This window comes from Glossina fuscipes, unplaced genomic scaffold, assembly GCF_014805625.2.
Source record: "Glossina fuscipes isolate IAEA_lab_2018 unplaced genomic scaffold, Yale_Gfus_2 2, whole genome shotgun sequence".
NCBI classification, from domain to species: domain Eukaryota; kingdom Metazoa; phylum Arthropoda; class Insecta; order Diptera; family Glossinidae; genus Glossina; species Glossina fuscipes.
This window is the reverse complement of record NW_023998416.1, coordinates 16894069-16909071: the sequence shown is the minus strand read 5'-3', so window position 1 is coordinate 16909071 and position 15003 is coordinate 16894069. Positions and strand designations below refer to the sequence as shown.

Here is a 15003-nt window from a genome sequence, read left to right as displayed (position 1 = left end):
ATTGACGGACGTAAATGCTGTAACATTCGTTTTCATTTCGATGCGGAATTATGTAAGTGTTATACCATTCAATTTTCAAGCCACTACTTGTGGTACAAGATGTACATTAAGGAAGGACTCGAGATAAACCTCCTGTTTATTGCACCGATCGATTCAGAAAGTGTTTCTGATCTAAACTTGTCTAGCGGTCTGCCCGTCTTGTTGTTTTCTTCAATCTGTGGGGCGCAATTTTTGCGATATTTTGATAATATTTGCTAGATTGATGTGATTTGGCCCAAGGACGAATGGATCGCAACACTTTTCGACCAGTTCCCATATGACACCATCTTTTGAAAAGTCCTATTAATGTATTAGTCACTTAATTACTTATAGGCTATGATAAGCAAATGTCTAAAATTCAAAGGAAATATGTAAAGAGTTCACAAGGTCCATTAAAGTAAACAAATTTCATTAAAATCAGTTCGACGGACGTGGCTACAATTGATTAAACAATTTGAAACTTTTTTACACTCCCGCAACTTGACGTGGATCCAAGTCCATTTATGTTAGTTATCGTCGGTGAGAAAGTGTGTCCTTTTTCATTTTATTGTTATTATTGTAACCACAAAGCCGTAGATCTATAGGCGTAACTACAAAGTGTATAATTATCATGGAAAAGAGAGATTATAACATAAACATATACATTATTCGACTAATGGGCTACTGACGTAAGCGCCTTGCTCCACAATATTCCTAATAATCGTTTCCTGCCAGGAACGAGAGAGCTTTACGTGCTTAAGAATGTAATCGGTTTTCTTCTAAAACTACTCAGGGAATCACTTTAATATTTCTAAAGACGATTTTGCATACCTTGCAACAAAGCGCCTATAGCATTCAATTTTCATAAGAATCTTGCATGCATTCCGATTCAGTTTGCCAGTCCCAGCTAATGGCAAATTTCAGTTCTCTCTTCCAAGTATTATATATATTTAAGTTCTTAACTATTGTAGCCTTATTTATGCATAGATTATGTACAGTATGTTTTATATACAATGGAATCTCAAATTTTCAAGTACCACGAAGGCGTTTGCTCTATTTTTAGCTTTACATATGGATACAAGCTACAATAATAACGTTTAACGTTTAAGGTTATACAGTAAGTTAACATAATTAATTTCACCCTTCAATTATTCGATAAGCAAGACTTTTCATTACTGTAGCTATAGCAACAATAATTATAATTAGTTAAAATATTTAAGACCTTGCAAGTGCTTTAAACGTATAGAGAGCACAAGCTAAAAATTTACTGTAAAGTCGAATTATTCCTGCTTTTATCTTCTTGCACTAAGCCTGCCCTGTAGTACGAATTATGAAAACAATTTCCAAGAAAGTGCTTTAGATTTGAGTCAATTGAAGCTGTATTTCATCAAACGGCTGTAGATACTTTGCAATTATAAAAAATCCACATACTTTTCATTTAATCCTATTTTCACCGAAAAGGAAAAACCTCCAACCTTTTTTCCTTTTTTTTTTTCCAAGTTAACAACGTACAACTTTGACCTACAATGGGAAAGGGGAAAAAAACGGAAAAGAAAAAATTGAAAAGGGCGATGAGTTTCAAAACCATTTTTGAGCCTATGCTTTGGTGAGATATTATACATTTAGTCTCTAGCGTGTGTATGTAATGAGAAAGTAAAACAAAAGAAATATTTTTTGTTGCAATAAAGTCGAATTTCTTAACACCTATCTATCACTTGCAAATTCTCTTTAATGAAAAATATATTTAAACTTAGTTAACACCCGTTCAAATCTAAAGAGCAATTTAATCAATTGTATAAAGCGTACAGAAAAGTTTGCAATGCGAGGCATTGCTGGCAAACTCTTACTGCAATTGGGGAGAGTTGGGTCCTTGCTCTTATTTCCTGTGATCGTAGAACTTTCCTAAAGCACAAAACTTACTTTGAAATTAAATTTCACTTTACCAAAGCAGGACTTAGAATATGACCCTACGAACTTAGACAAACGACGTATGAAGCGATCCTGTTTGTAGATTGATGTTGTGCATTGTTGTGCATTGCGATGATTAGTTTGATATGAAAATTTCAATCTTATCTTAGTTGACTTTGAAGGCTATATCTGGGATAGGAATTTTTCCGTTTTTTTTTTTTGTTAATGCGGCCATGATTGCTGAGTCAGTCGAGCTTCGAAATAATTTCATGGTGCGTGGCAACGACGTGATTAATCGAATTTTTGATGATACTATCATGACTTGTATGAAAACATTATTTTTATTATACTTTTCTAACCATCATCCAAGGATGAGGGGTACATTCATTTTGCCAAAACGTTTGCAACGCCCAAAAAGAAGCTTCAAAGACTCTTCAGAGTATCTCTATTCTTGATCTGCATAAAATTCTGAATCGGTTTAAGTATGTTTGTCCCTGTAATGTCTGCGGTAAGTTTCGCCTTGGCACACTAAACTGAGAACAACTCTTTTTTTTTATAAAAGAACACATATTACTCATAAACTACACAGATTAATCTACAAAAGTTTGGATATATATTCAATGGGCGACGCTGTAAAACCTGTAGAAAATTCCAAAAAATCGGCCATGTCCACTCAAATTTATAGTATGTCATAATTTCATCTTTTTCAAAGCCTTTATAACGTAGGGAGGCAAGTTTCAAAAACCCCTCAAAGTGCATAAATTCTATCCAATTGTGTGCCTGCCTAACTGTGTACCATCTGCGGCAAATATTTTCCCGTTGGGATGATATTTTGTATCAATTTACAAAAGAGTTCGCAACAGGACAAAGAACACGCGTACAACGCCCACACGTCTGCACGACGAAAATTGACAACATCTTTGCTTTCCCTGTCTCCTGCTCGTTGCTCATAAACTAGAATAGATATGCTATATAAAATTTCCAAAAAGTTACCAAATATAATAATTTTCTTGTTTTTTTTAGCCGCCTTAGTCAGTCAAGCTTCAAAAAATTTCATTGCACACTTGTTAAGCGTTTCAAATTCAATCATTTGGTTAAAAAATGTTCTTTTCAAATTTCGAAAGCATTTTATATTCAGTTGACGCCGTTAATCGAATTTTTGAAAATACTATCGTGATTTGAGTAAAGATAACATTTTTTAATAAATATGTTGTCTACGTTATGACGAATTGAAAATACATTCTCTAATGGTGAAAAGAAAAAACAACTTTAATTAAAATGTAGCATTCAGCGACACTAGTTTATTCCATACAGACACGGCTTTCTCATAGTATGCTCGACAATGATTGTTTTTTTTTGTTGTCTCAAGTTTTTATAATGCTCAAAAACGCCGCAGAGAATGTAATAGAACTGCACACTCGTAAAACTTTTGATATTCATAATGGAAGGTATATCAGCTTTGCCAAATGCATAGTACACAAAATATAATCATTTTAAGCAATTCACAAAGGGTAAGTATTTTGCATCTGAATAATTAGCTGGATCTCTTTCTATTTGTCTGTGGAAATTATGATTTTAAGGTCAATTATCACTGCTCCTTTAAGTTACTTTTGAAAACCAGCAACATCAGCCTACTTGTTGGATATAATTGTTTAAAACACCGACAGTTTTCGCTCCTTTTTCCTTACAGGCTCTAATTGTAGCGTTTTCAGATTTTTTGTTTTGACGGCTAGATATAACTTTATGCAGAACACGCATATGTACTGACTGGTATTGGGCATCACCAAGCATTTAATCTACGGTTCAATAACAGGTGTCGGCCATCTTTTTTTGACTAATCATCAAAATTAACTAAAGTATTTGTACAAAAGGAAACGTTTTGTAAAAGAAAACATTTTTATTATAAAATATTGCGGTTTTGACGAAAAATTGCTTAAATTTTATTGAGAAGAGTGAGTTATTTTTGCAAAGTTTACTGTGATGAGAGCCACGTGCTTGATCATACAGTTGTACTAATCAAATTGATATCGGAACGTTCTCTTATAAATAAAGCTTTTAGGACTATCAAAATTGATATGAAATTAACACAACTATAGGGAGCATACGCATTGCTTTCTTTTATAATTGGGCGATCGAGCATAAGGCTACAACATCCTTCATATTCTTAGGTTGTCGAGATCCGCAGTACACCATATAGCATACGTACACGCAAACACAACGATATAGGAGTGGTGTAGGTTGAATTTTTACTAATCAGCGATATCTTCCAAGGTATAAGAATGGTTTGCATACACACGTAAGGGAGAGACGGAGAGAATGAATGAAGGAAAGAAAGAGAAAAAGAGAGAGAGAGAGAGAGAGGGGTAAAGAAGAAAAAGCGATGAAAACGCCAAGAGTAAAACGTTCTAACAGTACTTCAACACTTTCAAATAATTAAACTAACTTTATTTTTTTTTCTTTTTTTTGCTTATTCCCTATCTCTTCATCATCAAGTTTTGCCATTTCTGTTAAATGGTTAGCGCATAAACTCTAACAAAAGAGACTAAAAAATTCAACTGATATAACTTTAGAGTGCAAATTTCTGCAAAGAGATAGCACAAAAAGCAGAGAAGGAAAGTAACAGAAAAACACTTTTCCTGTATGAGTATGTCATCGGGGCTATGTGATAACTGTAGGAAATTATTTTCACATATGTGCGCTATTCCTGGTTAGAATTTTTATTTTATTTTATTTTTTTTTTACTTCTTGACCTGTCACAAATTTCAATTAAAACTCACTAAGTTAGCGAACTGAAATAAATGCACGGGTAAGTTATTGCAAATGAAAAAGCTCAACATGTTGGCAATGGTTTTTAAAACTTATCTCAGAAACGCTCTTTTAAAAAAAGAGGGGAAGAAAAAATCATTTAATTTATCCCAGCATACACTTGATATCTGTGAAATGACAAGTGGAACGTTCATAATAATATTAGTGTTGGTTGCGTGAAGCCAACTTGGGTATTGTATCATATTAAAAAGTTAGATCCCTTCGGCATAACCAGATCCTTTTTGCTGCTCTTTTCTTATACATTATAATTCCTTATAAAGCAAAGCAATGAATTCGTACGCGTGTGTATCTATATGTACTTAATTTAAAACAAGATTATTATAGTAATTTCTTACACAGTGTTATACTTGTATATTATCTCTGCATATATTAATCAAGTGCTTGCATCTACAAAAGCATTTTTTCTTTCTTGTTGTAATGTGGCATAAAATGAAAGAAAAAAAAAATAAATAAATAAACGAAACGTCAGGCACTATCCTCGAAAACTTCCTTATGGAAGCATACATACACTTAAACATTTTCCCTTAGGAATCTATATAATAACTTAACGATGGCATTACTTAACAAAGTATAGAGCTACTACTGTACGCATATCTATGAAGTTGTTGTCTTACTCTTTGCCTTCACGCAAACACAACTTTTACACGCATGCCTGCTTACTTACATACATTTGTCGTCTATTTATTTAATATTTTTAAGATGCACTAGCAGCATAATCTGAAGACTCATAATTCTTCGTCAATTCTTTTTATGCATTTGTCATTTTTACTCCTGTACTGTAGATAGCACAAAATATTTTTTTTCATACGGTATATCGTTCTCATAACAGTTCTACATTTACAATTTGTTACTTAAATATGTTAAGAATTACGGTTCCCTTACTTAAGAAAAAGAAAAACAAAACGAAAAATGAAAGCGTTTCACAAAGCAACTTTGGAAGTACGTTTTATATGGGTTTGTATTTTACATTTCCATAAATTTTCGTAAGCTCTTCAGAAATTTAATAAGCTTCGGTTATTTTCATAAATGAGATAATAAAATATTTTACGTTCTATCTTATTATACTCTACACCGCTTGCAGTGAAACGGTGGTATTAACATTATGCGGATATGTGCAACACTTGGAAGAACTTGAGATGGATCCACCTCTTACTATGTCGCCTTGTTCAGAATCACTTTGCCTGTCTGCCCGTCTGTCTGGCTTGTTTTCTTGCCACCAGCCTTCAAGGCGAAACTTTTGCGTTATTTTAATCAGACTTAGTATGTCGACGTATTTTGACCGAAGTACGAACGCTGTCAAAAATGCTTCGAATCGGATCACTTTTTGACCCCTTATGTTAAAAAGTTGTCATATGAACAACTTTAGCGTGACGGAGGGGATCTAATGATGCGTCGTGAAACTATCTTTTTTGTTTTAAATAGATAAAGTGCAGAGCAAGTGCTTTGCCAATTGTTTTTTTACGATAACTGAGAAAGAGCACCGATGGTTTATTAATATTTCAGCCAAAGATAGCTAAGATATTTGATTGATCTTTTCCCTAATACATAAAGAAGAAAAGTAAAAATTTTGCATTTGCCTAATTAGAAATAAATACTTATTTACAATTTATGATAACTTTGCTATAATGATGATTCATTTAAGTGAAGTAATAAGAAGAAAATTTATCAGCTAATGTGCAGATATATTTTCAGTTCAATCAATTCAATTAACGGCAATTAATTAAGAAAGATTACGTAAATTTCAATTTGGTGAGCAGATTTCAAAACAATATAAGATTGGAGGCTTAAAATTAATAGTGTGACGAAAAAAACAAGTAAACAGTCGAAAAGAGAAAGAAGGGCAGACAGATAAGGTTGCATGCGTGGGTCGGTAGTGAACGACGTTTGTGACTCAAGCATGAATAGCTCTATGATTATACATGAGCTCCGATTATAAAAGTGAAAGACTGTAAGTTTTGGTTAACCGATCAAAAATTAAAAATTACAATATGAAGGAGCGTTGAATTCCCTTAACAAAGTCCGCCTTAATTACAATCAATTCTAAATAAAGATTATTGCACAAAACGTGAAATGAACCAAAGAGTTCGTTACCTTAAGTTGCTTGAAATTAGATAATGAACATCTTAATTGATTTCATTTAACTTAATTTGCTGTTTCTAGTTGTAAATGTAGTGTAGTGTAACTATTTCTACAAAATTCAACAATACGACTCACCACAGTTGCCAAAATGGAGGTAGGAAGCTGAAATTTGGCACAACCACTCCTTGATCGATTGAAAATATTAGATTAAAAAATGAGTATAGTCAGTTCACACACATGCCCATAATACAGAAGGAATTAAAACAATCCGGCAGCTCTTCTATATTTGTGTGTAAAAGCGTAGTGTTAATAAGACTGCCGTATCAATCATGTCATAAAGCAATTTGAACATGAATGTCAGACCTGTAATTATTCTAAGCTTTTCTAGAAAGAGAAGTCTAGAAGCTGAACGTTATCTCGATAAGGTACAAGCGTAAGCAACGAGTCCCGCTGAAGATCCCATAACTTGAATAGTACGAATTGAATTCATGTGACATTGACATGAAGCGGATCGAAAAATGAAAAGCTATTCACGGATAAGTCGGACTAAACTAAAAAAACAATTTTTTAGCATTATATAAGTTATCAAATTCTTTAGCTAACGTAATAAAGTTTCAAAGGCTTTTAAGGCGTTTAAGGCCTTCTATATGTAAATTGAAGCTAAGATAGCTATTAAAAATAATGGCCAGATAAGATGTTGACGATATATCGTCCAAGCTGCACTATTTGATGTAATAAGATGTAAAATAGAAAGTTCTTTTAGAGAAAGGTATTTTTTTTCAATTAGCTACTTAAAGGCCATAGAATGTAAATTGAACTAAAAGCCAATATTGTCTAAATCGGAAGTAACTGGGGAAATTCAAGGCTTTTAAATGATAAAACTTCGGTCCTTGCAGAAATCTAAATATAGATATGTACATTGTCAGATGTATGATATTTAAACAGAGTCCTATAGACAGCAAACCTATGCTATGCTATTAAATTTATTTTCAAAAAATTGTTTTTATATTTATGCTCTATTCTACTTGTAATACTTGTGTGTACGGATGTATGCAACGCCTAGAAGAATTTGAGGTAAGGCTACCTCCTCGACTCACCTAAACGATTGTCAAACAATAACTGCGGGTTCAAGATCGAAATTTCGGTGAATATATAGCAATGCTAAGCGGAATTTACTGGCATTGCGAATTGCAGATCAAAAACTTTTCAGACACCCTGCGCGTATGTAAGTTTTCAGCAATTGTCCGAATTGTTGGTTTGATCTAACTGACTCATAAATTTGAGACCAACATTCTACTGAGAATGAAATTAAGATTCAACTTGAAGTGCTAATGTAACGGCTTTGCTATCCTTATTGAAGGCAAAAATGAAACGTTTAAGAACAAGTTTACTTTCCTATACAGAGATTTGACATCATATTCGCAATTTCATCAGATACACAGTATGGTAGACAATCCGATAGAACATACCTGAGATAACTAAATTGATTTCATTCTTACCGCTGCTAAGAAACGTAATAAAAGCTCTGATGAATATTTTGCTGCGCGACAAGTATTTGCTTCTAAGACTGGCTGAGTTAATACCTATTCATTTTCTTGCTGTGCTTCATGTAATGGTATAACACTTTTGTTATTCCTTTAATTGCACTTAGAAGTACGTCACGGATTTTTTTTCTGTAACTCTTTTGAGTCGATTTAATAAAGTTAAAGAGAGCATTCTTTCCATTCGCAAAAGTAGCCACTGTAGCTACGAATATAAAATAATATCGAAAACATTTTTGTTGACAATTTTGCAGGAAATTTGAATTTTCATTCGCAATAATTACACAGTCGCGGATAAATAATTTGAAAAGTAATTGCGTAACAATATGCTTTGCTTATAAGGTTTGAATTTTAAATCTTCTTTAATAAGACTTTAAACTAAATCAATTAAGCTTAAACAATAATATGAATAATGGAAATCTCTTAGTGGAATGAATAATTTCATTATAGTTTTCAAATATTTTATGCTGGCATAACATATGAACCCATATCAAAGGATTTTAATAAATAAATTTTGTAATTAATATTTACCAATAAACTAATGAACAATAAAATTTCATATTAAATACGATGTCAGTGTTTTCGATAATTTTTCATAACCGGTTTTTTTTTTGTTGGATACTTTTACATAATATACTTTGGTATAGAATTTTTCAAATCAGGGTTAAATACTTTCAATTCTGAAAATATACTATGAAGTGAGCAGGAAATAAATTTTGCTGCTTCCCTTCTTGAAGAGAAAATGATTATAATTATATTCATATAACAACATTTCCAAAGGAGTGTTCTATAAGGGACGTAGTCGAAAAAATATTCCGACCAAACCATTTTCAATAGCTATGGCCATTGGGGCAAAGCTGGTCGGAGTTCCAAATTTCATTAAAATATCCTAAAACTTGCGGCCTGCAAGATGAGTACAATGACATCGGACGGATAGATAGACAAAGAACCAGACAAGCTTTTAACCACTTTCTGAATCGATCGGTATATTAAAAGGTGGGTCTATTTCAAGGTTTTGCGAGCGTTCCGTATATCCGGAAAAACTTATTATAACTTTAGACTATAAATGATGTAGGGCACAAAAAATAAAGGCCATTATATGTAGAAATTTGGTCTGAACAAACCATAGTATCTTAAATTTGTTTTCTGCATATTTGTCTACCTATTCGGGTTGAAAAACCGGTTCTTTGAATGATGGGAGAATAGAATTATCACAGTCGCTAGCGACAGACAGCCACAAATGTATATCCATTTGTATTATATTAAAGTCAAAGTTAGTTCGATTAAATAAAACTGAATATTATAATTTTATGTAATTTTGTGGCTGCAGAATTTAAAAGAGTTTTTATAGCTTATGTTTAGAAATGGTTATTAAAGCTATGAATCAATAAATGAAATATTCAAAAAGGGGTATAAAAATTTCATAAATAACAGATAAGAAACTCTAACAAGATCAACTAAATACTAAGCAAATTGATAAATACCAGCTAAGAAAATTACGTTCACCGCAGACACAATTTTGAATTTTCATCACGTAGATGATAAACAACACATTTCTCGTCTGCATTTTATATATTGCGTTGATTGCAATATAGAATAAGCATAAGAAAGTTATATACAAGTTACATATTATAACTATAAGTGTAAAAAATAAGGAAAAACTCAAGGTAACAGTCAGAAGTGTACATGTAAAATAAAAATTGAACTGGTTAAACATGAATATTCAGAAATATCAAAGATTGTGCACATACATATATATATATGTATCATAAACATTTCCTGTCAACATTTCAAAGTTAAAAATCTGATAATGCTATTATCAATAAACAACAACCAACAACAAATTGTAACATGTGACTGTATCATGTAAGAGTTGTTACAAATACTACCCTGTAATAAGTGAGTAAGCTAATCTTACTCGTGAAGATTGGGTGGACGTTTAGGCAAAACTGCAACCAACTTTAGGAGATAAAAGAAAGAAAAAGCACGATCGTGAAAACGAGGGGAAAGCAGAAATTAGTTGCTGAGAAATTAATTGTCGTAATGTTAAAAGGAATTGAAGTTAATATAAAATTACAAATAATATATACAGATAAGAAAGGCGATCAGAGATATTAGATTAAGAAAAAAAAAAAAACAAACAATAAAAATAAAATGCATAGCAATTTCGAAATTTTCAGTTATTTTTTTTTTAACCGAAAGAAATTAATACCAACTATCAAAAACGTGCTTAGTTGTTAAAAACATTTTTGTTTGGAAGGCCGTTTTAGGATTTCTATGAATCTCGCCACTTCTTTGGGATCGGAGCACCACACCGTGTTGGGCGTAGTAAAATACTCGCCAAACACTCGGCGTCTGATTCTGCAGACGGACTCACATTCACATAGAACACGGACGTTTCACTCGTCTCTTGGTGGAATCTGCATGCATTGGTCTCAAACGTACGCCTATTTTCCAAATGGTATATGAGGGAATTACGGTCCGCGTAGAAGCCGGTTTGTGTGCCCCACTGGCATATTTTATGAATCTTTTTGCTTGCCGTTGATCTGCACATTGCTTCCATCGGCAATTCGCGTTATTCTGTGACCATTGCTATTCCAGCACGTTAATGTCGTTTATTGGTACACCACAGAACGGTTGTGGACCTTCGCGCTTCCCTTTCAGCTAGACAGTCAGCCTTTTCGTTGCCCTCAAAATCTGAATGTCCTGGCATCCAAATTAGGTGCACAGCATTGTGCCTGTCTAGCTCATTCAGTGTTTCAAGGCACTTTAACACCAGGCTGAATGTTGTCGTTCGCCTCCTTAAGGACTTTAAGGCGGCTTGACCGTCGGAGTATATGCAGACCCGTTCTCTCCTGCACTGCCTTCTTAAGCATTCAGATGCATATGCGGTAATTGCGTAGACTTCTGCTTGTAATATGGAGAGACCATGGGACATTGGGGAGGGACATTGGTATGGCCTTCTGGAAACTCGGGCTACAAACTCAAGTCTCAGTTTTGCCATTTGCCAATTTTGAACCGGCGGTATACCATTTCCTTGATTCTACCGGGGTTTCAAAACTTTTCCCGTCGCACACCCGCTGTCGGCGGTATTGTCACTTTGAACCGGTGGGACAGTACTAGCTTTACAGCACAATGTTCCGGCATCTTGCCAAAACGTTCATTCATGAAGTTTTTCCAGGCGTCCACTGAGATTACCAGGCTTTAATTTGTCGAAATATGTCAGTCTAAGTGCGCTTAGACAAGCCTCTTTATTATAGCAATAGCAAAAGGTGTGATGTCCATCAGCGGGTGTAGGGCATTGAAGAGTCAGGATCTCATCGCTCTGGTAACAACAATGCACGCGAGACGTTGCGTTTTATTTCATGTCGCCGTCGCCGTTTTTTGCTTCACCTTAGGCCATCAGACCAAAGATGCGGAGGTTAGGATGGGGAGGAGTTTGGTGATATAAGACCAGTTCGGCATTTCGGGGCTTATACCCTATGTTTTAGCGTTAAGGCGTCGGCAGGCAAAGAGTGCTCTGAGGATTCCAGTTTAAGCCTCTGTCAAAGTAGAATCCAAGATATTTCACTTCGTTTAAATAGTCAAGGACCACATCCTGCAAGTGGACGTTGTCCAATGTTATTTTACTCTTTTTCGAGAAGGGCAAAAGGACCGTGTTTTGCGGATTAATGCTCAGTTCTATGTCGTGGCACCGCACACGCGTTACGCTTGGGACTTTCTGCATGCGATCAACCCACCACGGAGATTGCCAAGTCGCCCGCATAACCTAGAGTTTTGAATCCCAGGTCGCTTAATTTCACTAGCAGCTCATTTACGACCACGGTCCAAATGAGAGGAGAGTGTACGCTCCCTGGAATTCAGCATGCTATTAAAACGCGTTATGAAAGGGCCCGTGTATATCGTTGTAGCAGGGTAGCTTTGCACAGTCTAGCAAGTTGTGGGACGAGACTTTCTGTGACCTGTTGAAGTAGACATGGCCTTACCCCATCTGATCCCGGCGACACAAGATTTTGGTAGTGAGACGACTGTCCCTAGAATACGCCTGGTCTCTTAGTCTCTCATATTGCGAGGATTCCGGATTCAGCTAGAGATTTTTGGAGCCGCATTGCTTCGGAGGAACTATTTATGTGTTCGCAGTGCTGCCCCCAGGTAGCTCCCTTCGACCTCCTCAGCTCGGCGTTGTATGTAGTGAGGCCTTCTTTATACTCAGCTCAATCCCCGGAAATTTTAGCCCTGTTGAATAATTTCCTGGCCTGGGATCGAAGCTTTTGATGTCTCTGATTCCACCAAGGCACTTCCCTCATAGACTTTTCGGTCTTTAGAGGACAGCTTTCTTGGTAGACCTCTTGTAACTTTGAACAGAGCGTCTGCGCTTAAAGCTCAATAGTCCTCGCAGTAGCGATCACACATATTTATCATAGAAACTTTACAAGAAAGTTTACATTCATACATAATAGAATGATCAAAAATTTGTGAAGTGAGTGGTGGTATTTGGTTATCTGCATATATTTGAAAATTAAAATAGGGAATGTATTAAAGTCACATAAACTGATCAAAAGTAATGATAAATTAATAATACTCGTGTTTGGAATATCTTTATAAGTTAATATTTTTTAAAGTCCATAATTGAATTTTTCAAGAAAAACTGTAGGAGAATTCTGGACACTTGTAATAAGCTTTAAGATGGAAGTGTTTAGACGAGAACGAAGAAATGCAAAATATATAAAGCTGAGTAAATTGTGTTGCAATTATAACTTATCCACTTAAAAGTTTTTAAAATAGAATAAAAATTAGCGGAAATGTTTAACCATTTATTCTATAGATCTATATATTAAAATGTAAAAGCTTTCAACATTGTACGAATACGTAGAAAAATTAGTAATACAAAGTAAATATAAAGAAACATAATATAGATGAGAAAGTAAATGTAAAAAGCATACTTAAGAAGAATCGGATAAGAACACAAAAGAAAATTTGCTAAAAATAAAGTGTAAAAGGAGACAAAGGGGGAAAACCCAGCAACTTGTGGTCAGTGTGTTACACGTCTCCATTCATTTGTAATTTAGAGTTTTGTATGCATATATTTATTATCTCCTTTTTTTGTCTTTCTTTGAACGTTCAAAAATAATTTTGGTTAAAAAAAAAATCTTAGTATAAGAACAAAATTATACGAAGATCTTCTTCCTTATAATTATTAATGCTATTAACAAGAGCCTACGTTGAATCTTTTTTTAAAATCTTAAAATGCGTTAGAATGTTTTTTTCTTTTGATGTGAGAGCAAAGCAGACATAGGGGACCAAAATTCCAAGTCTTCAATTGAAAATTAAGGGCCGAAGGAGAACAAGGGCAGTGTATTATTTTTAGACATATGTATAATAAGCATAATTCAAATCTTGCAAGCGCATAACGTAAGTAAAGCGAACTTTAACTAAGTAAAGGTAATATTAATATTTGGAAGTTTCATTTTGGAGAGTGCGGAGTTTCGTAAAAATTATTCAATAGAGTGCAGAGTTTCGTAAAAATAATTCAGAAATTTTGATCTATTCGGTAAACAAATACGCACGCATGCACATATACTTATATGTATAAACTTATATACAGCCAGATAGAAAAATAATGTAAGTCAAGTGCCATAACAAAGGATTTGTTTGTCTTAAGTCTTTCTGGGTGCTACATACATCTATATAAACTTTATATGCTCTCTGTCGTAAGTAGTGTGAGGTATAGACCCTGTAACTTTTGATGATGATTCGAACGGCTATAAAGCCTTCGGCTAAAAATCGACTAATAATCTCTAGAAGCTATTATTGCGCAGCACTTAGAGTGAAACGAGATGCTTTGAAGTAAAAAAAAAGGGCGTTCGCCTTATGGGCCTGTGCATGGAATGTCAAGCTAATCAAGCCTCAGCGACTAGTGAAAACTGCACTGTTGTTTGGGATGTTTGTAATCACCTTCCATGTCCATTCCGTTTCCCTCCGGTTAAAGACTTTCCTTTTCCATAACAAGGAATGAGATTTTCAAGAATATGAGCATTAGGCGGCACTTTGGGGCTAACAAAATTAATTGTGGTGCTTTTAAGAATGTTTCTCTTTTTTCATCAGGAATTTTTCACAAATAAAAAACAAGTACAAAATTATAGCGGGCTGCATTCCACCAAAACATACCCTACATCACCCAGAAGTTATTCATATAACGAGTTTTCAAAATAATGCGATATATGGGACATAGTTGAAAAAGTTGTCGGGTCCGAATTATTTTCAATAGTGTTTGTCCTTGGGCCAAAGCACATCACTGTACCAAATTTCACCAAAATATTTTAAAAAATGCAGCAAGTTGGTTAAAAAAAGAACGTTAGATGGTAAGTGGCACAGACAAGTTTAACCCGATGAACCCACAAACACCCATAATCACAAACGTGGTTTACCTTTGTCCCAAAAGTGATGTAGGTGTGATTATGGTGAAAAAGGTGAATTTTGAGTGTTTCGAAATTTTAAGAAAAAGGAAAAGAAAGGAGAGCGCATGGGTTTTCTCACTATGTTACAAAGTTAATAATGGAACTAATTTCGTTATTTTTCGGCGGAGAATATTAAAGACCACATGGTAGTTAGAAGTCTCTCACTTCCTTGT

The 15003-nt window shown here is 34.4% G+C and overlaps 2 protein-coding genes across 11 annotated transcripts in view; one reads left to right on the top strand and one right to left on the bottom strand.

Moving 5' to 3' along the window:
• The window catches only part of LOC119633912, a 154229-nt gene that overhangs the window by 23793 nt on the left and 115433 nt on the right, over positions 1-15003 (top strand). The window lies entirely within an intron of this gene.
• The window catches only part of LOC119633910 (protein eyes shut), a 146210-nt gene that overhangs the window by 28461 nt on the left and 102746 nt on the right, over positions 1-15003 (bottom strand). The window lies entirely within an intron of this gene.